Source organism: Oryx dammah, unplaced genomic scaffold, assembly GCF_014754425.2.
Source record: "Oryx dammah isolate SB20612 unplaced genomic scaffold, SCBI_Odam_1.1 HiC_scaffold_5, whole genome shotgun sequence".
Taxonomy (NCBI): domain Eukaryota; kingdom Metazoa; phylum Chordata; class Mammalia; order Artiodactyla; family Bovidae; genus Oryx; species Oryx dammah.
The window spans coordinates 59,190,754-59,217,998 of NW_024070189.1; the positions used below are offsets into that span (position 1 = coordinate 59,190,754).

The 27,245-nt window shown below is 37.0% G+C and overlaps 1 protein-coding gene across 1 annotated transcript in view; it reads right to left on the reverse strand.

The window, feature by feature from the left end:
- The window catches only part of UBE2D2 (ubiquitin conjugating enzyme E2 D2), a 43,605-nt gene that overhangs the window by 15,600 nt on the left and 760 nt on the right, over positions 1-27,245 (reverse strand). The window lies entirely within an intron of this gene.

The following is a 27,245-nucleotide window of genomic DNA, read 5'->3' on the forward strand; positions in this document are numbered from 1 at the left end:
TATAGATTTATTGTATATACTTTATTGTATATATTGTATATAGATTTATTGTATATACTTTTTAGAAAAGTTGTTTACTAAAAGGGATATATTCATTCATCTTCATATATGCATACAGTATCTCTGAAGAATAGATACAAAACTAGTTCAAAGTATTTGCCTTCAGAAGGAAACTTTGCTTTGGGGGTAAGAATAGGAACTACATGTATTTCTTTCATACCTTTAACAAGTATATTTATTGTCTATTTAAAAAATAACTTAGCAGTTCTGACTATACATTTGGATTAAAAAAAAAAAGTTCTGAAAAAGCTGTGACTATCTGAACAGTAATGAGAATAGTGAAAACCCAGTTAGACTAAATAAACACAGAAGCTACAAAATTTGAAGTTTCCCTGGTGGCTCAGTGGTAAAGAATCCACCTGCAATGAAGAAGACCACCTACAATGCAGGAGACACAAGTTTGATCCCTGGGTTGGAAAGATCCTCTGGAGAAGGGAATGGCAACCCACTCTAATTCTTGCCTGAGAAATCCCATGAACAGAGGAGCCTGGCAGGCTACAGTCCACTGGGTCACAGGAGTTGGACATAATTTAGCGACTATATGACCAACCACCACAAAATCTGATGTCCCTGCATTATGATTAAAACTGAAGGGGGAAAAAAAAACAGAAGGGAGTTCCCTACTGATATAGTGGTTAGGATTCTGGGCTTTCACTACCATGGGCTGGGGGAACTGAGATCTTGCAACCTGAGTGGTGTGGCAAAAAGAAAACAAAATAAAGATAAATCTTGAAATTAAAGGCACTGATCTAGCCAAATCACTGGACAGAAAAAAATACCCTATTACATCAGGCTGTTGGCTTTATTATATGGCTTTATACCTATACATTAATTTCCTTGACTTTTTATTTTCCCCCAAATAGTACTCAGATTTTGTCTTGTATATCATACAGCAAATCATACATTACTGGGATTGAGAGTAGAGCTAGGACAAAACCCAAAACCAAGCAATTTTTCTGTTTATTGGAAAACTTCTTTTCTGTGGTAGGAGCAATAGAGAGAAAGTGAAAGTGTCAGCCACTCAGTCATATCTGACTCCTTGTGACCCCAAGGACTGTACCCCACCAGGATTCTCTGCCCATGGAATTCTCCGCCCATGGAATTCTCCAGACAAGAATACTGAAGTGGGTTAGCATTTCCTCCTCCAGGGGATCTTCCCAACCCAAGGACTGAACCCAGGTTTCCTGCATTGCAGGTGGACTTTTTACCATCTGAGCCACTTGGGAAGCCCTTATAGACAAAGTACATATAATTAAATTCAGGGAAAAAAAGGGAGGAGGGAAGTTTGACAGTTAAGGTAAAGAATCCTCAATTTCTAAAGAGACTTTATCGTCTTAACTTTGAAATCTAAAAAAATATTACAACAAAGGTCTTATTTTTGAAATAAACTGTGGATTTTAATAGTTCTCAATTAAGATTTTCTTCTTTGACATTATATACTCTCCTTGTTTCTAAGTATACAGAACCATTATTTTTAAAGATTAAGGGTTATAGACAATTTTGATTATCTGAAACTTTCCCAAGTGTTTAATTTAGTTCAAACAGCCCCCAAACCTTATACCAATTAATTATTTTCAAGTAAAGTTTAATTCACTACAAGCTTTTTGGTCCATGTTGCGTGGCATGCAGGATCTTAAGTTTCTTGACCAGGACTGAACTCCTGCCCTCTGCAGTGGAATTGTGGAGTCTTAACCACTGGACCACCAGGGAAGTCCTCCAACTTTTAAACACATTTCCTACTACTATCTTTTTTGGCTCAGGAATATGTTTTCCAATAAAGATACACAGGAATGATTATAATGCTTATACATTATTATCTTAAGAATACCTATTTTCCAAAGGATTAACCCTTCTTTAAAAGGGACCACTGTTAAAGAAAACAGAACACTAAAGCCTCTAAGCCTGTGATATTTCTGTATTACAGCACTACAGCAAAAAGAGGACTTCCTAACTGTGGGAAGGGGGTCCTACAAGGGCTATGCTGACTTTGCTTTCCTTGTATCCTCAAATACTCAAATAGGTCATTAATTGGTAAAACTTGATGGTATTAGCAATTTTTAAAAAACCCTGTTTCCCCAGTCTTAACAATTATGAAGCAAAATATACATAGTATGGAACACAGATTTGTTTCACCATTTCGGTCTTACCCTACAGCAAACAGTAAAAGGAACAAGATGGGGACATGGGAGATTATAGTTACTTTCATAGAAAATTGGCTCCAAAGTCAAGCGTCAATAGTTCTAAAATTTCCTGTACAAATCAAAGGTCTTTGGTGGAAAATCAGGATATGAGAAGATTTAAGCAGAAATTATGATTCAACATCAGAAGAGATATCTAGACTAATCCCCCATTTTATATACATAAAAAAGATACAAAGTAGCTAATCCAAGGAAAACTTGTAATTAGAGTAAGGACATGGTGTACTATATATGTTCTATTATATCATGCTTCTTTAGTCTGAATCTAAAATAGTAGAAATGTACAAGTTAGAATATCTGAGAATCTATATGTTGCCCAGGAAATCAAACTGAACCTCCTTTAAGATGAATGAACAGCAAAGAAAGAACAACTAGATCAGTAGTAGTTCTCAAAAATGAGACCCTGGCACAGCAGCATCATTATCACAAGAAAACTTATTAGAAATGCAAATTCTCAGGCTCCAACCAAACCTACTGAATCAGAAACTCTGCAGTTTCAAAGCCTAACAAGGTGCGTTTTAACAAGTCCCCCAGGAAATTGTGATGTACACTAAATCCTGAATGCCTTTATGTTTGACGAATTAAGCATCAAAGACAAAAGGCAAGGCTAGAAAACTCATTACCAGCAAGACCTAAAGTGAAGGGAAGGTGAAGGAAAACATGGCAGCACAGAATGAACACAAGAAAGGGGTGTTTCCACATTTTCAAGGCACACTGAAGGCAAGCATCTGTCATTACCTTAGCATTGCATTCTCCCTGCCCTACCCCTATCTTACCAGGGTTGCAACAGAAACACTAACTCATGTCCAGCATAATATCTGAAGTTAGTATTTAAAAATTAACTGCTAGAGTATTTAAAATTACAAATTTTTAAAACTCTGGAAATATTAGTAACTCAGTTATCCTAGATCAGTTTGAAAAAAAAATTATGATTTCTGAAAACAGCAAATTACAGAATCTTTTATATCTGGTACTGATACACTTAATCCCTTGGCACTCTCAAATATTTTCTATTTCCCTCTTAATAATGCTGCCTTCTATTTTAAAGACAAATTGATAAAAATCTATCAATAGCAATCTTTCCCTGAACTGAGTATAAGCAGAAGTAGTAACCTTATTTGAGATTAATGTCTGTACTCTTTTTAAAAAATTCAAGTCAACTAAGACTATGGAAAATACCCAGCAAAAACCTATTACTCAGCTTCAGTTCAGTTCAGGCGCTCAATCATGTCCGACTCTTTGCGAACCCATGGACTGCAGCCCACCAGGCCTCCCTATCCATCACCAATTCTTGGAGTTTACTCAAACTCATGTCCATTGAGTCGGTGATACCAACCAACCATCTCATCCTGTGGCATCCCCTTCTATTCCTGCCTTCAATCTTTCCCAGCATCAGGGTCTTTGCATCAGGTGGCCAAAGTATTGGAGTTTCAGCTTCAGCTTCCAATGAATGTTCAGGACTGATTTCCTTTAGGATGGACTGGTTGGATTTCCTTGCAGTCCAAGGGACTCTCAAGAGTCTTCTCCAACACCACAGTTCAAAAGCATCAAATCTTCAGTGCTCAGCTTTCTTTATAGACCAACTCTCACATCCATACATGACTATTGGAAAAACCATAGCTTTGTCTAGACAGACCTTTGTTGGTAAAGTAATGTCTCTGCCTTTTAATATGCTGTCTAGGTTGGTCATAGCTTTTCTTCCAAGGAGCATGCATCTTATAATTTCATGGCTACAGTCACCATCTGCAGTGAATTTGGGGGCGCAGCCCCCCAAAGTAAAGTCTCTCACTGTTTCCATTGTTTTGCCATCTATTTGCCATGAAGTGATGGGACCAGATGCCATGATCTTAGTTTTCTGAATGCTGAGTTTTAAGCCAACTTTTTCACTTTCCTCTTTCATTTTCATCAAGAGGCTCTTTAAATCTTTACTTTCTGCCATAAGGGTGGTGTCATCTGCATATCTGAGGTAATATTTCTCCCGGCAATCTTGATTCCAGCTTGGGCTTCACCCAGCCCAGCGTTTCTCATGATGTACTCTGCATATAAGTTAAATAAGCAGGGTGACAATATATAGCCTTGACGTACTCCTTTCCCAATTTGGAACCAGTCGGTTGTTCCATGTCCAGTTCTAACTGTTGCTTCTTGACCTGCGTACAAATTTCTCAGGAGGCAGGTCAGCTGGTCTGGTATTCCCATCTCTCTTAAGAATTTTCCACAGTTTGTTGTGATCTAAACAGTCAAAGGCTTTGGCATAGTCAATAAAGCAAAAGTACATGTTTTTCTGGAACTCTCTTGCTTTTTCGATGATCCAGCGGATGTTGGCAATTTGATCTCCAGTTCCTCTGCCTTTTCTAAATCCAGCTTGAACATCTGGAAGTTCACAGTTCATGTACTGCTGAAGCCTGGCTTGGAGAATTTTGAGCATTACTTTGCTAGCATGTGAGATGACTGCAGTTGTGTGGTTGTTTGAACATTCTTTTGCATTGCCTTTCTTTGGGATTGGAATGAAAACTGAACTTTACTCAGCTTAGCCCAATCTAAACATTGCTAGATCAAACTAGATCTTTAAGAAGTCCCCTGTGTTCTCCTCTCCAAAGTAATGATTACCTTGAATTTAGAGTTTATCATTCTCTTGCATACTTACATACATTTTCTATGTGTCCATAAACAACACAGTCTTGTTATCATGTTTTTAAACTTTATTTAAAAAGTGTTACATGGCGTGTATTCTTCTATACTTTGCTTTTCCCTCAACATAGTAAGACATTAATATTTTTCCATGAAGATATAGTTTATTCCTTTTTACCACTGTTCATTTTGCTACTGGGTACCTAAACCAGTGTTTCCTTTCTTTAGGTGACAGATATTTATTTCCTATTTTTCACTATTACAATGTTTTGGTAAATATTCTTATACCCACATTCTTGTATACACATGAGTTTTTCCAACTAAACACTCCTTTGACTTAAGTAACAAGCTGTTGTTTAGTTGCCAAGTTGTGTCCAACTCTTTTGTGACTCCATGCCCTATAGCCTGCCAGGCTCCTCTTGTTTATAGTCCAGGCAAGAATACTGGAATGGGTTGCCATTTCCTTCTTCAGGGGATCTTTCCAACCCAGGGATTGAACCCATGTCTCCCACAGGCATCTCTTGCATTACAGGTGGATTCTTAACCACTGAGCCATCAGGGAAGCCCTATAAATAATAAGTACCCCTCCTCTTTTTTAACTGTGTACCAAAGCCTTTGATTATGTATGGGTTTTAAAAAATTATTTCCTCAACCCATACACCCAGGCAGAAATAACTGTACTGTTCAACACACTGGAACTTGCAAACCCAACCATTGCCTAGAGATGGGAAAATCATCCCTAGAGCATGATTAACTAAGAGATCAATTCACCTGCAAACATCTAAGAACACAGAGATGAACATGATAGAAACTATCCACCATCTGAATAGTCATTCACCACTATCTGACAAGCCTTCTGTAAATACTGGAAACTAACCATCTCATGTGTAATTATGTTAAATGAAAATTAGCTTCATAAGAATTATAACGGTTATTCTACAACTGTTTATGTTCCTGCTGATATCAACAGGGGCAACAGGCAGAAGTCAGTTTTTCCGAAGTCTTTAACATCCCTTGATGTTTTATTATTCTGCTCTTAAGTAACTTTAAGCAAATCATTCGACTTCTCCAGATCAGAACTCCCATATCTATAAAACAATGAAGTTAAACTAAAAAAACATGGTTTGGTTATAGGTTTAAGGGTCAAATCAATTTGGGAAATGTTATAATCCACATCCTTATAAGAATATTCAAGATTCTAAGCAAGTCCTGAATAAAGGAAACACTATTGTTTGGGCACAGAACCAGGCTTTGCTTCTTTCTGTGGCTCATTCTTCCAATGCCACGTTCCCCACCCAAGATTTTATTCTCATAAATGCCTAATGTCTGTGGGAAAGTCAGAAATAAGTCTGAAGGAACCAAGAACACTTTTTATCTTAATAAAAGACTTTTAAACATGACATAAAGAAATCCACCCAACATGGCTAATACTGTCCGAAAGTTATCTATACCTTGTCCCCCCGACCCCCAATCTGGACTATAAATTACTTCAGTGCGGTTTTTTTGTGTGGTAAAATACACAAACATAAAATTTACCATCTTATCCATTTTTTTTCCATTTTAAGTATATAGTTCAGTGCTATTAAGTACATTAACACTGTGATCAGAATGTTTTAAGAGAATGTTTATAGTAAGAGAAAGCGCATTATGAATAGCTTTTCAGATATAGTTAATACAACATAAATTTCCTTTCTAAGGCAATCACATGTTTTTATTAATTTTTAAAGACATGTTTTTTTGTTTGTTTGAAGTTACTTTTGTCAAGTTCCAGGAAATCCTTACAAGTGCGATTTGTGTGACAATGTTGATAGCTTCTAGTAGTGATCAAACATATAGCAGATGTGTTTCTGGCTTAAAATACTTTTTCTGTATAAAAAGGGGGGGGGCACATATATTTTAAAGGGGAAATGATATGCTATATAAAGATATTAGCAAAATTTGTCATTTATATAATCCTGTTGTACTAAAAATTTGCAAATATTGAAAGCTTATACAATCAGTGAATTCCCTGAAATTTCTATAAAACAAATTACAGCAGAGTTATAAGGATTCATATTTGTTTTGGCACACAAAGGAGAAACCAATATGAAATTCTGACAATGCATGTGATTAACCTAATTATGAATCTGAGGTTAAAAAATTGTTTTAAAAAGGCTAGGCCCCAGTTCACTTTCATCTATCTGCACAATAGCCCAGTTATGATTTTAAAATACAACACTAAATATTTTCACTTTAAAAGATTACTGTCCATATACTGCTTTTTTTAGGATGAAAAAAAATCTTATTTCCCAGGGACTTCCTTCTTTCTCCAAGCAGCTTATTATTAACTATACTATACAAATCTAGCATCATATGGTATAGCAGTATCTTATGATCAATTTTTTATCCACAACTATCAAAATTTATGTGTACCCTTAATGCTACCCCTGGAATACTTAATTCTAAATTCCTTGAGTTAAAGACAAGGTATAATATAATCTTTACCGCATTTTCCAGAGTGGAACTTAAGAGACACGCTAATGTCTGAATGAGTAGATGAATAAATGTCTAGCACAATATCAAGCAGAATTGATGTTCAAACACTGGCAAATGATATGATAAACAAAAGTACATTAACACCTTCCAAGAGGAAGTCCAGTCCAATTCAGCCTAATCACCTACAGTGCCAGAAAACAGAAAGTCTATAGTGACAAAAATATATTCAGATTTAATTACTGAACATGAATTGAATAGGTGTTTTGAGTGAGACTGGGTAACATTAGAGAATGAGGAGTTCATTTCTTTGAGCACTTCAGCAATAACCACTTAGATGAAAATGTTCTAATTAAAGACAATATTCTTTGTTCATTACTGAGGATCAAGAACCTTTTCAAGACCTTATTTTACCTATATGAACTACCATTTACTCATTTCAAAGCTTTTTCTTAATCAATTAGCTTTTAAATTTCAACTAGCTCAAGACTCCAGGACAGTGGGCTTGGAATACTCCAGGCACCCTCCTACCACATGCACCTTTAGCCTTCACTTAAATGTGCTGAGAGGTTTCCTAGAAGCCCTTTTCCCCCATTTTCTGTTAAATACTATGATGGTAAAGTGAAAGTTGCCTTAGCAACTCAAGATAGTTTATATGTATGATTATTTAATGTCTCTCGACCCAATGACAAATAAGAATTTGATATCCAGCACAGTTCCTGATACAGAGGGAGTCCCAGTAAATATCTGTTGAAGAACAGATTGTTACAATTACACACAGTAATTTTACGTACCTACTGCTGCTGCTAAGTCACTTCAGTAGTGTCCGACTCTGTGCGAACCCATGCCGCCCACCAGGCTCCTCTGTCTCTGGGATTCTCCAGGTAAGAATATTGGAGTGGGTTGCCATTTCCTTCTCCAATGCATGCATGCATGTGAAGTCGCTTCAGTCATGTCCGACTCTGTGCGACCCCATGGACAGCAGCCCACCAGGCTCCTCTGTCCATTAATTCTCTAGGCAAGAGTACTAGAGTGGGTTGCCATTTCCTTCTCCTTTAAGTACCTAGAGAAGGATAATACTGTCTTTCATTGATTGTATGATTTTTTTAATATACCTGACATCAAACTGCCTACTATAATCAATGGTATGTCAGCTTCATTGGCAATATCTTTTCTTCTTAGTAGTACAACTTTCAAGGCTTCCCTAGTGGCTCAGACGGTAAAGCGTCTGCCTACAATGCGGGTAGACCTGGGTTTGATCCCTGGGTTGGGAAGATCCCCTGGAGAAGGAAATGGCAACCCACTCCAGTATCCTTGCCTGGAAAATCCCATGGACAGAGGAGCCTGGTAGGCTACAGTCCATGGGGTCGCAAAAGAGTTGGACAGGACTGAGTGACTTCACTTCTACATCTTTCAATGGATAACATCTTAGATTTAATGAAGTAAGGCACTTGAGAAGGCAGTAATAGTCTGATACTGCAGCCAAGGGATCCTATAAATACCTAACAAAGAACAAGTTTAGAATTTTGGCAATCAACGACAGAGTAGAAAGTGCCTGAGTAAATGACAGTTATGATAGGAAAATCACAAGTCTTCCAGAAGACTAATTCTGTCATAAGTAAGAGGACAAAAATATTAAGGAGGTACAAATGGTACCAGAAGCAAAACAGGCAAGTAGCGGTTTCTTGCTCTTGGAGCTAATAATGGCTGGTAGCTAAATTGTCAGGTTAGGTCAGACTCCACACAGGGTCTCTGTCAGGATCTGAAATTACCTCTCCTTTAGTTAGTCAGGCAGTGGTCAGTGCTCTTCCACACTCTATTTCCAAAATGAGCCTGGCATATAGCCAAGTAAATAGGAAGAGTCTATGTGCTTATTACATATGCCAAAAGATCTCAGCACTAAGCTCAGAAGAAAACACTGAAATACCAAGAAAAGAGCTCCGTTCTTGGCATTCAAATAACCAGAATCTACACCAGTCAATTCCACCTCAGTTAACAACTACACAGCAAACTAGAAACCTAAAGAACTCTTTTATGGCACTAATCACCATGTACCACAGTCCAAAGTCTGAGAAAATGGGGAAATAAACAAATGATGCTATCACTGTCTTGGTGTGCTTCTAGGCTACTTAAAAGTGGCAGGACAATGAGGACCTTAAAAAGAGTTAAAAACGACATCCTTTTTCTCATTATACTCCATAAAACCATGAGACCCCACTCGCCCCTAAAGTAATTCACATGTACTATTTTTAGTAGTAGCATATGGTTAAGTTTTGGTACTTAGATGCTTTGAAATATATAAATACTATTTAACTAGGGCTTCCTTGTAGTTCAGTTGGTTAAGAGTCTGCCTGCAATGCAGAAGACCCGGGTTCAATCCCTGGGTCAGGAAAATCCCCTGGAAAAGGAAATGGCAACCCACTCCAACATTCTTGCCTGAAGACTCCCATGGACAGTGGAGCCTGGCAGGAGTCGTAAGTCTTGCATGGAGTTGTAAGAGTCCGACACAACTTGGTGAGTAAATCACCACAAGACTGTAAATCCTCGAAACTTAAAAATAACACTTTCCATGGACTTTACTCTTCTCTATTCCAAAGCACAGCTTCTGTTTCATGAGTTCTCTAACACTAACTCCAGGAGTTCACGACGATGAATCAGCATGTGCTCAGTTGCTCAGTCATGTCCAAGTCTTTGTGATCCCATGGACTGTAGTCCACCAACCTCCTCTGTCCATAGAATTTTCCAGGCAAAAATACTGGAGTGGGTTGCCATTTCCTTCTCCAGGTGATCTTCCAGACCCAGGGACCAAACCCAAGTCTGCTGTATCTACTATATTATCAGGTGGATTCTTTACCACTGCACCACCCATTCAAGACAATGAATCTCTCCATAGTTAAATCAGTCTTCCTACAGGCTGAAATCTCTATAAGATGTGACCAAGAGTCAAGTAAACTTAAATTGTACTCTGCTAGATGACTTGCTACATACTCGCCTGGGATTGTATTTTAGAACAACTATAAATACAGATAAAAAATGACTTGTCCATCCCTCAGGAACAGTCCAACCTCCAAAACATGACACTAAACAGTATTAACCAAAGCGTGAATAGGTACCTCTGAAGAAATGTCTTTTCAAAGTTATATTTTAGGTCAGCCTAGAGACAGGAGAGTTCTCTGTCCACATTAAAATCACCTGAGATGCCATTTAATCAACTATATGCTACACGATAACAGAAACATATACTACTATCTTGGGGAAGGTACTATAGTATCATGACAGTAAGAGAAAAGAACGGTTTCCTTTTTGCTATGATGAAGTTTGCAGTATAAAAGGATTTCCATTTTGTCTGCGGCAAAGACTGGGGGAAGCCAGACAGAAAATTCTAGTCGATAGTTAGGCTGGAAAAAGGTTTGGTACTATTACTTGCTTCAAAAACATTTTAAATTCCTGATGTTAACAACATAGTTCTCCTAAGCAGTTTTTGATATGGCAGATCTGACCAATTAACCTACAGAGAATGTTTAACCTACATAGTCATTATAGTGGTGCTACTTGAGGATTCTGAGAGCACTTTTTTAACAAAGAGGAGGTGACAGGCAGAAGTTGTTCTTTGTTATGGTAACAGGAAAAGTATGAAAACATTATGAATCAAGTAGAAAAGAAAAAAAAAAAGCATACATAGCCTAGTCAGCCTATTATGTTAGCAATATCATGAGTTATGTGACAGTCTTGGAAAGAGTAAGACTGGTAGTATAAAATTATTTGTTCCTATAACAAGAGTACAAACTTCTAGTTATTATATAAATAAATTCTGGGGATCTAATGCACATGGCAATTATAGTTAACAATACTGTATATTTGAAACTTGCTAAGAGAGTAGATCTTAAAATGGTCCCACCACAAAAAGAAAGAATTATAGGACATGATGGCAGTGTTAGCTAACACTATGGTGGTAATCTTTTTACACTATATAAATATCAAATTCACACTGTATAAGAAACTTACACAATGTTATGTATCAATTATATATTTTATTAAAAATAAAAATAAAGCAGGTAAACAAAGCAACTTAGGTTATTTTGACAGGAAAAGACAAACCAAGTGAACGGTTATACCTCTTCTCAAAACACCCACATTTTTACATTTCACATCCAACAAACCTTTCCCTTCCCCTCTCCTCTTCCCTTCCCCCCTCCTATTGACTGGCCAAACAAATCTTCATAAAAAACTTTCCTGAATTAAAACTGGAAAAAATGTTATTAATAACAATATTACTCAACCATTCAGAACTGTTTTTAATGAATCCAAAGAAGCCAAATTCTACTATTACAGAATTAAATTTATAACAAGGGACCTTATCCAAGAAGTAAACATGCCAGTATAAGACAACACTTACTACAACTTCTCCTGCAGTAAATAATCTCCAAAGATGCATGTCAACAATTTTTCCCTCACTGTAAGAACATACCACTTCTCTTATTAGGAAGCAGTCTATTTCCTTTCCCCCTGAATCCCAGCTGGCCTTGGATCTTGTTCGACCAAAAAAAAATTAAGCAAATATGACGCTGCGTCAGTTACAAGTCTAGTGTTGAGACTTGACAGCTTTTCTTTCTGCTCCTTCCACCACAGCAGCTCTAAGCCACCACAGAGGAGGTCAGGCTTTCTTGCTGGAAAGACCATTTGGAGGACAGTGGTGCACATTGCAGCCAAGTCAGCATCAAGGCCCCAGACACATGAGAGAGATCTTCTTGGACCTTCTAACCCTGAACACAGCCACAAGAATAACCCTGGCTGACAACACATGAAACAAAACCTTCAAGTCAATCCAGAATGCTAAGAAATAAATCACTGCTATTTTATGTTTTGGAATAATTTGTTATACAGCAAACCTAACTGATAAACATCCCTAAGCAGCCTCTAAAAATAATAAGATTCAATGATAGATCCTTCCAACAATTATTACCACAGCAATTTCTAATTCTGCAACATACTGGAAAACAAACACACACAATCCCCACCCCAAACTACCCTGCTACCTGAAGTTACTGGCCCAAGGAAGGTGGAAAGTCATGACAAAAGTAGTTTATTTCAAGTGATCCACATCCCTTCAGAACTGACATTTCAATATGTTGCCCAGGGTTCTTTACAACACCAAATAATATTCATGAACTATTTTAAAAATATGTAAATGTCCAATACGTTTATCAGCCACATAAACACAGTAAGAGACACAGGAGTTTTGCATGACTTTTAAAGTGTTTATTCTTTTAGAGTTATAATTCCCAGAAATTAAATTTTTGTGTAATAGAACAGCATGTGTTTAGAAATATATACAGGAAGAATCACTGAATGTACCTCAGACTTCCTTATCTCAGGATTTCTCAATCTGGGAAATGACTTGACATTTGGGGCAGGATAATTCTTTGTTGTGGGGGTCTGTCCTACACATTGTAGGATGTTCAGTAGCTCCCTGGTCTCTATCTACTAGATGCCAGTAGCACCCAGTAGCCTCCCAGCTGTGACAGTTAAAAATGTTTCCAATGCCAAACGTCACCTGGTAGGCCAAACTATCCCTACTGAGAACCAATGCATTATCTCTAAGTAACACATTCTGAATTCTTTACAGATAAAATGATATGACATTTGGGGTTGAGTTTGAAATAATCCATAAGGGTGAAGAGGTAATCAAGAATAAACACAAAATGACAGGTGATGGGACACATGGTGATACGTTGTAGACTACTGAATGTCTGGATATATCTGAAATTTTCACTGAAATTTATTAGATACCTGGTGTCTCAGATGGTAAAGCGTCTGCCTGCAATGTGGGAGACCGAGGTTGGATCCCTGGGTAGGGAAGATCCCCTGGAGAAGGAAATGGCAACCCACTCTAGTATTCTTGCCTGGAAAAGCCTATGGACGGAGGAGCCTGGGGGGCTACAGTTCATGGGGTCACACAATCAGACATGTCTGAGCGACTTCACTGTTTTGTGTACCTTTATATAGCGTGTTATGTTCAAAATAATGAAAAATTTTAAAGAAAAAATTTAATTTGGCATTATCTTACAAAAATAAAGAGCCTCTCTCTACAACCAAACAATCCTACTGACTATAAAGAGAACCTCTCACCTATATGCATCAAGGCAACACTGAGCTTCAACATCTTTACTAATAAAAACTTGGAAACAAAATGTCTATTATGGGGAATAAATTTTAAAATATATTTTTGGAATATTTATATTCACTGAAAATGCATGCTATTTAAAATGTATACATTTCCATAACATCTACGTAAATTGACAACAACCAAAGCAGTATTATATGTTGTTTATGGGTAAAAATCTGAAAATAAAACTAAAAATGACATCTAGATCACTTCCCTGATTCGACCAGTGAATGTCCTTCCCATCCAAGCAAACCAGAGGTTTGTTCTCCAGAGAGGATAAAACGTAAGATCTCAGAACTCAGAGACACTGAGCATAGATAATGGCATGAATGATGTATGGAAATCAGAAGGTTAAGTGAATATTTACATACATACTTTGCCCTGAAAACATGCGAAGCTTGACCTGTACGTTCCAGACAGGAGATGAAAAGACCCTTCTCAAGAAAAACTGACCAGCACAAGATAAAGAGCTATATGACTCACTGACACTAGTGATTCATCTGGAGAATAGCCCTGCCAGGAAACCATAGAGTTTCACAGTTGCCAAACCTCACTCCCATATGCTAAGACTCTTTAATCAGCTTTTTAATGCCCTATTCTAAAATAAGGATAAACAACAACAATGAAAGAAACTGGCCATCTTCAACATCACTCAACATGAAAGATAAAGACCAAAACAATGTGCAGAAAAAAAGAAGCAGGAAAAAGCAAAGACCATGCAGGGAGAAGAAAAAGTTAAAAGAAAAACTATCACGAATATCCTTAAAGCAAAGAGAAGCTACTGCTTCTATGAAGTAAGAGGTAAATCCTTAAAACAAGCAAGCAAGCAAACATTCTGAGAAAATCTTTCCAAAAAACAGATAAAAGATAAACATGGAAAACAGAAAATATAGGAAAACTAGCTCAAACATTCCCCAAATTTATCTGTAGATTCCATACAATCTCCATCAAAATATCAACTGCCATTAAAAAAAAAACAGCAGAACCTAAAATTCATAGGGGATGCATGGGATCTAAAAAACCAAAACAGTCTTGGAAAAGAACAAAGTTGGAGGAATCACACTTTCTAATTCCAAAACTTAATACAGAGCTACAGTATTCAAAACAGTATGGTACTGGCATAAGAAAAGACATACAGATCAATGAAACAGAATTGAGAGTCCAGAAATAAACCCATATATTTATGGCCAATTGGTTTTTGACACAGCTGCCAAAACAATTCAATGTGGGAAAGAACGATCTTTTCAACAAATGGTGCTAAGACAACTAGATATTCACATGCAAAAATGAACTTAGATGCCTACTGCACACTAGATATAAAAATTAACTTAAAATGGATCAAAGACCACCATCTCATTCCATCAGGATGCTGCTGCTGCTGCTAAGTTGCTTCAGTCATGTCCGACTCTGTGCGACCCCATAGACGGCAGCCCACCAGGCTCCTCCATCCATGGGATTTTCCAGGCAAGAGTACTGGAGTGGGGTGCCGTTGCCTTCTCCATCCATCGGGATGGTTACTACTTAAAAAAAAAAGGGCCAAACCAACCAGCCAAAAACAGAAAATATAAGTGCTGGTGACGATGTGGAGAAACTGAAACCCTTGTGCATCACAAGCAGGGAGGGGGAGCAAGGGTTAAATGTAAAACACTAGAGCCACTGTGGAAAACAATATGGTAGTTTCTCAAAAATTAAAAAATAATTACCATATGATCCAGCAATTCCACTTCTTGGTATATACCCAAAATAACTGAAAAGAGGGTCTTTTAAAGATACACCCATGCTGACTGCAGAATTACTCAGAAGAGCTAAAATGTGTAAATAACCCAAGTGTCCAACAACAGATAAATGGACGGGCAAATATGGTATAAACACACAACAGAGTACTAAATAGCCTTAAAAAGGAAGGAAATTCTGACAGTATAGATGAATCTTGAGGACACTGTGCTAAGTGAAATAAATCAGTCACAAAAAGAGAAATACTGTATGACTCTACTTCCATGAATAACCAAGTCAAAATCATAGAGAGATAAAGTACAATGGTGAGTTCTTAAAGGCTAGGGAGAAAGATGAGGAGTCACTGCTTAATAGGTAACTTTTAAAAAATGAAGAATTCAGGAGATAGCAATGGTTGTACAACAATACAAAATATATTTATCAGCAATGAACTGTATTTTAAAAATAGTGAAAACAGTAAATTTTATATGTATCTTATAAAAATTAAAAATTGGAAAACAGATCAAAGATCTAAATATGAGAATTATAGCTAAAAAACTCTTAGAAGGAAATAACTTTAATAATTTAAAATAAAATTACCATATGATCCAGCAATTCCACTCCTAGGTATATATCCAAGAGGAATGAAAACATATGTTCACACAAAAATCTGAAGATAAATGTTCATAGCAATATTATTCTTAATAGTTGAAAAATTAAAACAAACCAAATGCCCATCAATTGATAAATGGAAAAAGAAAACATGGTATATTCATACAATGGAATATTATTTCGTCAGAAAAAGGAATTAAGTACCAATACACGCTACAACTTGGACAATGTTGAAAACACTGCCTAAATGAACGAAGCCAGATACAAAAGGTCATATGTTGTATGATTCTATTTATATGAAATGTCCAGAATAAGCAAATCCATATAGACAGACCCCAAAAGACCAACTGAATGTCAAGCAAAATAAATGAAAATTGACCTACGCACCAAACATCAGGAAATTTCACAATACTGGGGACAAAGAAAATCTGTAAGCTTCCAGAAAGGAAAGTGGTCACATATACAGGATCACGAATCAGAATAGTTTTGGACTTAACAGAAGCTAGAAGATAATGAAAATACTGATTATAAAAGTAAAAAGAGTGCCTCAGACTCTTGAGATTCAAGTCATGTTCATGATTCAAATGCCAATACATTGTTCCTCAAAGTTTGAACGATTTTCTTAACCTTGTATTAATGTTGTATGTAACCTCAGGAAACTGACCTACTATAACCTCAGTGACAATATATTACTGCCTTGATATAATGAGTAGAGGAGGTTGCACAAGTAATTCCCCATCACTAACAACAATGTACTTTTATCAAAACATGAATATTTCTAAATATATGCAAAGACCCCAAGCTCATAAACTACCAAGAGAAGCCATGGTTGCTGACTAAACTTTAACACTGAAGCTAAATTAGGTAGGTCTGAATCTTAAGCTGGATAGTAAGCACCTAGGTGTTGGTCATTACCAGTATCTAAAAGTTTCATAATAAAAGATTAAGCTTCAGGATTTTAAATTATGATTGTTTCCAATTGTTTCTAAGAATGGAGATGAGTTTACACAGGCTTCTAGAATTACCAAAATTGTTTCATAATAATAAGAACACTAAACTAAAATCATGGTTTTAGTCTTTTCAAAAAAAGGGCTACAGAAAATGCCATATTCTCTAACTGGGAAAAGTGCTATGTGGTCACAGTCACTAGACTTGATTTTTCCATATCTGTTTAAAAAATATTTATGTCAAATTAAGTCCTGTATTTTGTTTTTTAAAAATAGTGAGGCTATCCACACTGGGATAGGCATAACTCAGTGCAGGATATCCAAGTCAGGAAGGACAGAGTTAAGAAGGGCACCCCTAGGAGAGAGGGGAGCAAAGAACAGTATCTATGCAGGTGGGCCACAGCAATGGGAAGTTAATTATACACAGAGGAACTGCTCAAATGAGTAATTACATTAATGAAAGCCAAGTTTTTCACTGTAAGAAAAGGAATGTCAATATTGAAAAGAAAAAATACAGGATGAACCCTATGGTACTGGACTGGAATTAAGATGCATCAGTGTGAATTCATGGTCTCTGATACACAGAGAGAAAAGCAAATCTACACATTCATATATTCCCTAGCTACATTCACTAATTACACTGAGAAAGTGTGGAAACAGTTGAGATTCCAAAAGCAATCAGCATACCTAGATGATTACAGGGCTAGAGCAGGGTAAGTGTAAGAAAAAGTAGGAAACATCTTTTGTGCCAGAACTTAAAGAAGTGCTCAACTGATGGGGAAAAAAGCAAACTGGGGACAAGTTTAGCATTAAAGTAAATGATAGTAAACTAGTATAACTCACACAAACTTAAAAAAAAGAAAGCATGAGTCCATACAAATATAAATTTTAAAATGAATAAATTAAAATTTCTGAGTAAGCGCGAGGTACCCAAGTTGGCTCCCAGTCATCTTTAACTCCTAGTATTCACTCCTGTTTGTAATCCTCCCTGCCACACCGCTCCGCGGGGGAATCTGTGAGGCCAACAGAACACAGAAGTAGTCATGGTATGTTGCTTCTGAGATTAAGTTAATAAAAGATACTCCAGCTTTCACTTGGCTGCTCTATCTCTGGCAGATCACTTTGAGGGAACCCAGCGCTATGTCTCAAGTACACTCAGGCAGCCCTCAGCTGGAGAAACGTATGTGGGGAGGAAATGAGTCTGTAAGTCCAGAAACCTATAAAGAACTGAGATCTGCCAATAACCACGGGACCTTGAGCCAGAACCACCCAGCTCTAAGCAGCTAAGTTTTAGGGTATTTTCTTATGCAGCAATAGATTAAAAAAAAAAAAAAAAACAGAAGTAGTACATATATTCAAAGTGTCTCTGAACAAATTATTTATTCATTATAAAGGGGAAAAAAAGTAACTTCATAGTATGAAACCCTGGTAGATATCCCCTTAATCAAGTGATGGAAGTGAAAATTCTCCATAATGGGTCAAACTAAAATTGAATAGTACCTGACAGGATGGAATGTAAAAAAACTCAACCAAAATCACAGATCACTAGATAGGATGCAGAGAGGGAAATAGTAATGCTTCTGTGACATTCTTATCAAAGATGCATGACCTAAACCTAATCTTGAGCAAATAACAGAAAAACACAAACTGAGGGACATTCTACAAAATAACTGGACTCTAATCTTTCAAAGTGTCAAGGCCATGCAGCAAAGGAAAGACTAAGGAACTGAAGGAAACTAAACGAGTAACTATGGACTGGATCCTTTGCAATAAAGCACATTATTGGAACAACTGGCAAAACTTAAACGGGGTCTGAGGATTAGATTGCAGTAATATTTCAATGGAAATTTCCTAATTTTGATGTCCATGTTTGTAAGAAACACACATTAAAGTATTCAGGGTTGATGAGTCATCATGTTGGTACCTTACTCTCAAATGGTTAAAGAAAAAGATGTTCTAGGTATTGTATCTGCAACTCCCTGTAGGTCTGAGACTATTTCAGAATTTTAGAAACTTAAAAACAGAAAAGTCTAAAGGCAACTACAATCTAAAACAGTCATTTATTAGAATTTGGGGATTAGATGGTACACTGCATTGAATGCTCCTCAAAATGACATGTGACACATCTTAATTCCTATCACCTATAAATGTTACCTTAGTTAGAAAAAGGGTCTTTGAAAAAAAGAAAAAGAAAAAGAAAAAGGGTCTTTGTAAACATACTTAAAATTAAGGATCTTGAGATAAGATCATCCTAGATTACCTGGATGGGCCCTAAGTATCAAAAGAGAAACCACACACAAAGAAAGTAGTGTAAAGATGAAGGCAGAGACTGAAGTGATGTGGCCACAAACCAAGGAATGCTTACAGTCACCAGAAGCTGGAAGAAGGAAGGAAGGATTCTCCCACATAGCTTCCCAGAGGGTGTGTGGCTCTGCTGGTATGCTGATTTCGGATTTTTGGCCTCCAAAACTGTGAGAGAATAGATTTCTGCTGTTTTAAGCCACTCAGTAATTTATTGTGTAATTTATTACAGTAGCCCTACGAAGTTGATACAGCTGGTGTACATGAGGACATTTAATCTAAAGAAAATCACTCACACTCCCATTAGTATACTATTATTTTAAGAAATCTATTTCTAAACTATTATCACTGTGGCTTCTGTAAAATTCAGCTTTGATTTCAAATTTTTTAATCTGATATAGGCCCTTAAAAAGTTGACGAAGGAGGGCTATGATTTAAACAGGTACTGACGTTCTGCAAGTGGCAGAGGGGGGAGGTGGGGGATATGTGCTCCAAGGACAGAAGCAGATACTTCTATCACAAGATACTGTTAAGAAAACTGTTCTTACGTCTAGGCTTACAAAAACATCACATGTACTGGAAATATATTAAGATAACAGTAGTTAGTTTATTGAAGAAAAAATTTGGAATTCAATCCCTTTTTCCGGTTAGAAGTATTATAAAACATAATTTTTACAACATCAGGGTGTACATTTTTTTCCTTCTTTTTTGACTGGGGTGGCAACGAAGTAAAATGGAAAAAACACTTATCACTGACACCATCTAAGATGTCAAGATTCTACCAATTTCACGGGTCAACATTACTGGGCAATTAAGTCAGTGGTAATTAATATTAAAAACTATCTTTTATGTGGTCCATATTTCCTTTCTACTCATCCCCTACAGGCTTGTGAAGTATATGACATTATCCTCATTCTATAGGCAAGGAAGCTGAGACCAAAGAAAATCAGTGAAGTAACTTGCCTAAGGCCACACACACAGAGTTAGAACATGACTGAGTAGACATGGAGCTCCAAAATTCTACTAGTTTTTCCACCATACTACTTGCTGTTGACATTCACTAAACGTTGCTGGCAAAAACTGAATGCCTACTATGTGTCAGGTACTGGGAATATAATGAATAAGACAGGGACTTTGCCCAGAAGAATTCAGTCTAGAAGGGGTAATAATCAATCATGTCTATGTACCAAGAAACAGTTCTATAGTAGAACCCTATTGCCTGCATGCCTCGGGCATGCTTCACAGAGAAGTGGTCTGCTGGATATCCAAGGATGAATAAGAATTCAGAAGGAGGAGGGGGTGGGTTGAGAAGGCATACAGAAAAGCACAAAGACTAAAGGAAAATAATTCTGAGAACTGTTTCAATTACAGTAGTATTTCTTATGAGATGCTAACATGTATTACAGGGATAAAGACGGCAATATTTTTGTCCTAAATTTTACCTATCTTTAATACATGTTTTTAAGAAATATTACATATTTACACTAATTTAAAGCAGTAATATGCCTCAAAAAATGTGCACACTACAAAGCAAATTATGTCTATGCTCTGATGCACAAACAGCATTTAACCATGGGTATTAGCTATTTAACTTCAGTGATTTATTCTGCTTATTATAATTCAATACATATTTGAGAAGTTATTTAATCAAAGCATATTGAACACTAATCTACTATACCAATTCACTCCCTATGGGGTTATAGCTAGAATATGAAGTTTTAAATGAAAAGCAGAGTCCTTTCTTAAACCCCAAAATAGCAGATTATTTTAAAATAAACATAAGTAAAGCAAACACTTTTTTTAAAAATTAAGTGACCTGTCCGTCCATGAGACAATAATGTTGGTAGTAGTCTAACTGTATGAATATTGCAAAACATGCAATTTTAATTCTTGCTTTTGCTGCAGCGCACCTGTTTAAAACGAATGTTTGCATTATACTGTAATGAAAACAACACAGAGTAACGCATCTTTTTTTGGCTGCACTACACGGCTCGTGGGATCTTAGTTCCCTATCCAGTGATTGAAGCCAGGTGAAAGTGGGTGTGAAATGAGCAGTGAAATTGAGGGGTCCTAATCACTGGACCACAGGGAATTCTCCAGAGTAACACATTTAATGCAGCATCTGATGATGATCCCTTTTGTTTTCTTAAAATACTATTCTTAGTTGTTACTTTACAGCAAAATGACAGTGAACAATATTTCCTCTTAATGTATTTTGTTTGCAAATAATTTCCCTATTTTTGTGCTTGTGATACAGTATGAAGGTGAAGTCGCTCAGTGGTGTCCGACTCTTTGCACCCCATGGACTGTAACCTACTAGGCTTCTCCGTCCATGGGATTCTCCAGGCAAGAGTACTGGAGTGGATTGCCATTTCCTTCTCCAGGGGATCTTCCCAACCCAGGGATCGAACCCAGGTCTCCCGCATTGGAGGCAGACGCTTTAACCTCTGAGCCACCAGGGATATATCGATATGTTAATCTATCTGGGGTCATGTGTGCTGTCAATTTTAATCCAAGTATACATTATTTCATCAACTCTTATTTGTATCCATCAATAATATTAATTTAAAATTATTCTTAAAAAGTTAGGAAACACTAACTTTATTAGAACACTAGGTATGCAGAAGGAGGAAACAGTTTATCAGAAGCCGAGGGAAATGAGTAATAATCACATCAACTGTTACAGAAATTAAATAAAAACTGAGGTATCCATTGAATCTGGCAATAAAGTAATCATCTAACCTTACTGAACAGTTCCAAAACAGTGAATAGATACTATTCTGTCAAGAATTTTGGCACTGAAATGTCTGAGATGGAAGAGATAAAGAAGAGGAAGGAAAGGAATCAGCTCTAGTTGGGGAGAGGAGGTTAAAAGGTTTTTTTTGTTTGTTAAGATGAGGAAAGTCTTAGATAAGTTTGGATACTGAGGGGAGTCAAAGAAGAGAGAACTAGGAGAGCAGGGACAATTACTAGAGAGCAAGGACCTGGCAAAAGAATAGGATGAATAGCAAAAGTTAGCTTGCAATTGGAAAAGCAGAGCTTCTCCAGAGACAACAGGGAAGAAGAGTGATGGCTAAGGTACATGTGGAGCAATGGTTGGCTCCCTGGTCAAGACTGAATGCATCTGAATCCTGGCTCTTCACATCATAGCCATATAATCACAGGCAAGTTTGTTTACTTCTCCAAGCCTCCATTTTCTCTTCTAACCAGAGAACAGAATTCTCACAGGGTTGTTCAGGAGATTCAGTCATTCTGATACACACTGAGTACTCTCAAGATTGTAGCTCTGAGGTCTGGTTTTTCTTTTTTCTTTTTAAAGTCTTTAAAGGAAATTTGAAAGGATTCACGCAGATTTCTATTTTCTCTACAGAATAGGTAATTGGGTCACCTACTGAGATTAAAACAGAGTGTTTAAGGAGGTAGGACAGTGATTCTTAGTCTTTTGGAGAGATTAAAAAACCCATTTGACTATGATGAAAGATATATGGAGGATAGAACACCCAAAATTTGCATAGTTTCTTATTTTTCTGCTTTATGGGAATTAAAACACTGAAAAACAAAAACAGCATTGTTTTAAGGGAATTCATAGACACCTCTCCAACAATAAAAAGAGATGCTAAAGGTAAAACCTTCTGGTTCCAGAGCATAAATACTCAATTGTTTGAACAAAAGAAAAAATTGCATTCCCTGGGATTACACCCCTAATGACTGTGTAAGGGTACAGTGCCTGCCAGAAAAGACACTGAGCAGTCAAGAAATCCAGGTTCTTAATCCAGCCCTACTAAGTCACATGGCCTTTTTAGGCCGTAGCTCTGAGATGTGATGCAGAGCTAAAATTTTATGATTCTATTACTTGAAATCTCACTTGATTGTGTATACTGAAGAAGAAACGGTACTTTATTTTTCTATGTCATATTTTTAACATGATTTTGAAGGTTAGCCTGGGAACCTAACCACCAAAACTTTATTTCTACAGAAAAAACAAGTGTGCTCCTTCAATTTTGGGATGAGGCTGCAAAGGCTGCTGGCAGCATCAAGCATGAGTCAGGTATTCCTATCCTGAGAACTGCCTAAGATATTTTAGCAGCCTTCTCTCTCTGGACTAAAATATCCAGAATTGGACTTCGTCAAAACTTCCTCCTTGTCAGTCAGCAGTACAGTAATACACTTTGGGACACTTTAAACACCCACACACCCACCCACTTTGGGAGACTTACACACACACACACCCCAACCCCCCCACACACCCCTAGATTTACGAAGTTAATGACGGCTGTTTAAAGTATATTTAAATAGCAACCCAAACAAGCCAAAGAAAGTTTCTCAACTCAACAAACCTTTGTGAAGCAAAGAATCATTTCTAAAGGAAAAAAAAAATCTTCCCAGAGATTTCAAAAAGCTTATCTTTTGGAGTAAGAAGGGATGTCTGTTTTCCAATATATAACTAATTCAGTCATCTTCTGTCAACCACTTATTATATTAAAGTTCCAAATACTCCACAAGACTATTTGCTAATTTGTTTCATCATTTTGACTGGAATAAACTGAATCCTTAACTCTGATAAGATTAATGTATCATATCACACTTCTATTTTAAAATAATCTTAAAACTAGTACTATTATGATATTACAACTCCCTTCCCATATCCTTAAAATTCATCCTTTGGTAACTGGCAATCGTAGATATTTTGAAAGTATGTAGTCTACAGAAAGATGATTCATAACATGAAACAGATTACAATGAAGAGTAAGTTGTAAGCATCTGCCTGGGATCAATGTATCTACTAAACTGGTTTTTCCTACAACCATAACCATACAAAACTTCACTGAAGAAGTTAATTAAAAGTTTACCCCCAAAATTACTTAACTGTGCCTATTTACATAAAGCAATACTTCCAAACTTTGAAAAAGGCAGAAAGTATGGTTCAGAAGATTTAATCCTTATGCTCCTGGTTACTTGCTGAACCTCAATCTTTTGTTAATTTAAACTCATCCATTAAACTGGTACCTACCAATCTAACAAAAAAAGTATGGAGGTGTCTTTTGGTTTTGCTATCCTTGTTTTTAATTTGAATTGGTTGCCAAAACTCTGGTTTTGTGGCTTCCCTCAAAAAAAAAAAAAAATCTGGTAACTCTGGGCACAGATCCTGGCAATAGCAACATTTGGAGGGAGCTGAATAGCAGCTGCCCTCTTCTAAAAGCACGTGCAATTTCTAGTTCCCTCCAATTCCCTTTGCTCATTTTGGTTACTTGCCTAGCCATCAGAGTTTGAAATTTTATTTTACTGGAAAATTAACTGACTGACTGGGCTTTTCAGGAAATTTAAGACGCTTTAATCATAGAAATACAGTAAATCAAGTGATAGTCCTGGCATTAAAGCTATGTATACCAAATGTTAATTATATCTAGCAGGACACCATTAAAATGTACAAGTCACTATTATTGTTAAGAGCTTTTAGTATCCTAACTTTGGTCTGTCTTCAATTCCTCATGATATTTAGCCTTTTACTCTTCCTCAAAATAAAGAAATTTACCCTGTATTTCAATACTGTGGCACTGTAATAGCACAAAAAAGCCTCGTGCACTGTATAACAAAAGTAAAGAAGAAAAACAGGAAGCAAGTTTAAAAAAAAGGTCTCTGATCAGTCAAACAGACCACACAGTTCACAAAACACATGAAGCCCTCTTCACTCAGAGCCTACTGGATCTTATTTTAGACATAATTTTAATAAGCTCAGTGATCTGGTTTCCCAGCCCACAACAGATGAGACGCAGCCAACTGGAAAAAGGCTGGGGGTGGTGCTGCTAGAGGCAGACACTCAAAGCATCAAAATCAAAGCTGAAGACCCATAATGTCAGCAGAAAACCTCAAAATGTAGCAGGCTGGGGCCATTTGGTGTAGATACAAACAATACCAAAGGGTCACAAACCCTGCATGGAACCATAATGGATGTTCAAAATGAAAATTCTTTGGTAAACTCTGTTAAAGCATATACGATCTTAAAGTTTCTATCAAAATAAAGTCCATCAAGAGCTTTTTCCAAAAAAGTCATGGCATTTAAAGGACTGTGAGATTCACACAACACTATTACCCTTTGTCAGTGAAACACAAGACACAGAATTCCTGAAGCTGCCTTGGTCAAAAGTATTTGTTCTTAATAAAATTTTATTAGAACCCAGATGCAGTAGTTCATGCTATCCAAAGTTGAGAGGTATTTAAACAGAACTACTTTCTCAGAGAGTAGTAACTGGGAAGATTCAACACTAAGGCCAATTATGTAAACCAAGTCTGTCTTTGGGGAACTGCAACGCAGATACACTACTAGGGCTGAGGGTGAGATAGGACTGGTTTTATCCATATCTAGGTTAAGTCTGTATTCAATTTAAAATTAGTGTTATACAAAATGCTTGCGGGAAAAAACCTTCATTTTATTTTCACAATATTATTGACTAGTATGTACACCAAAAAGTAAGTTTATTTTTCAAATCCCTGGCAGTCTAAGTTGAGCCATACTTTGAGAACAGTTCTAAGTTATGAAAAAAGGTTAATACTGAGTTTTAAAAGTTCAGATAATCATGGTATACACTTGATTTTTCTTACTAAAATTTTAATAAAGATATCTTTTAGAGAAAACCTAGCAAACATGCAGTAACTCAAAAGAAGGCAAGGAAGACGATTAAAATGCATGTTTTGAGTGCTATTTCCTTCTCTAAAAAAACCTCCATATCACTCAGAGTAGAGATTAAAGGCTATATCTCTTGATCTGTAAGTGATCGCACATATTTATTCTTCTTCAGGTTTTAAAGGTGTACAATCTTCTCCAAGTATAATCTCAAGCTAATAACTTCTCAATTAGTCCTTAAGAATCTATTAACTCCTTAAAGCCTTAAAAATGCTATTATTTACTTGCATAATTTGTCCTCGGTGTGCTCCTGCCCCTTAAAAGGGTTCAAGAGATCTCTACTTAAGGATGAGCTTCTTTTAACAAATAATCTGCTTCACTTTAGTACAAGATTTACTGTCTAAAGTCTGCCTTTTTTCATTTGATAGAAATCAAAGTCAAAAGAAGTTGGTGAGGATCTAACCTAATTTACAATAACCACTGGGATTAATTCCACAGGAAAGGTCTTTGATCAAGAATAAAACCAGGACCAACTGCTGAGCAGAAGTGTTTAAACTGACCAAATCTCCATTTTCACGGAGTTTAATGCAAGGTGAAAATTAGTTCTCTTCCCCCTTGCATCTCCATCCCATCCTAGAGAATGGATCCCAGGATCTACTACTTACTGGCTAGAGCTTTAGTACAGCCTCTCCAAGTAGCCAAGTCAAACACGAAACAAATCATCAGTGCCGCTTCCCCCCTCTAAGTAAAAAAGGTAGTGAGAAATAATAGGAGGTTATAATATTAGAGGGAAGCGAAAAAACCCTAAATTTTAAGCGAAGTCCATAATCTAGAAGCAATAATAGAAAAATCTCCGTAGAGACAACTACAGATAACCCTTCATTTTAAAGGGCAAAGAAATCTTTTCCAATGGAAAAATCTAGCAAAATCCCTTCTACATTAAAAGGATCTCCCAGAAAACATCACCTAATTTAAGCGTTAAAACCCATTTTGCGAAGAGAATGTAAAAGGAAACTTTGTGTAATTCTCTCCAGTGGTTTTCAAATGTTCAGGTTTCTACCTCTACCCTTGACAATACCCTTTCTATTAAATCCACTCCTGCAAACTGAATTATGTTTCTGACTACATTTGGCAACCTCATGGAATAAAATGCTTCTCCCTCCACTTTCCTCCCTCCTCATAAAAGTCATGCTTATTTCCTCAACTTCCTACTTAGTTTCTGGACAAGCAGAGTGGACGGAAGCGTGCGGCCGCTAAACGGCAAGCGAACTCAAGAAATATTTCTGGATGAGACAAAAAGGTTTCCTCATAAGGGCCCCAAGCTCAAGGAGTTCTGCGGGTGAACCTAGGCAGGTAGGGATAGGGGGTGCACAGGCGGAGATGGGGCACAGAGCCCTTTCGACCTCCGTCGATGGGGCCTCCCAACGCCCCAGTTCCAGCACCCCCTCCTGGCACAGCCGGACAATGGCCCTCTGGCACAGCAGTCCCAGGCCGGGGAGAGGCCCTGGGACTCCATACCACGCGGG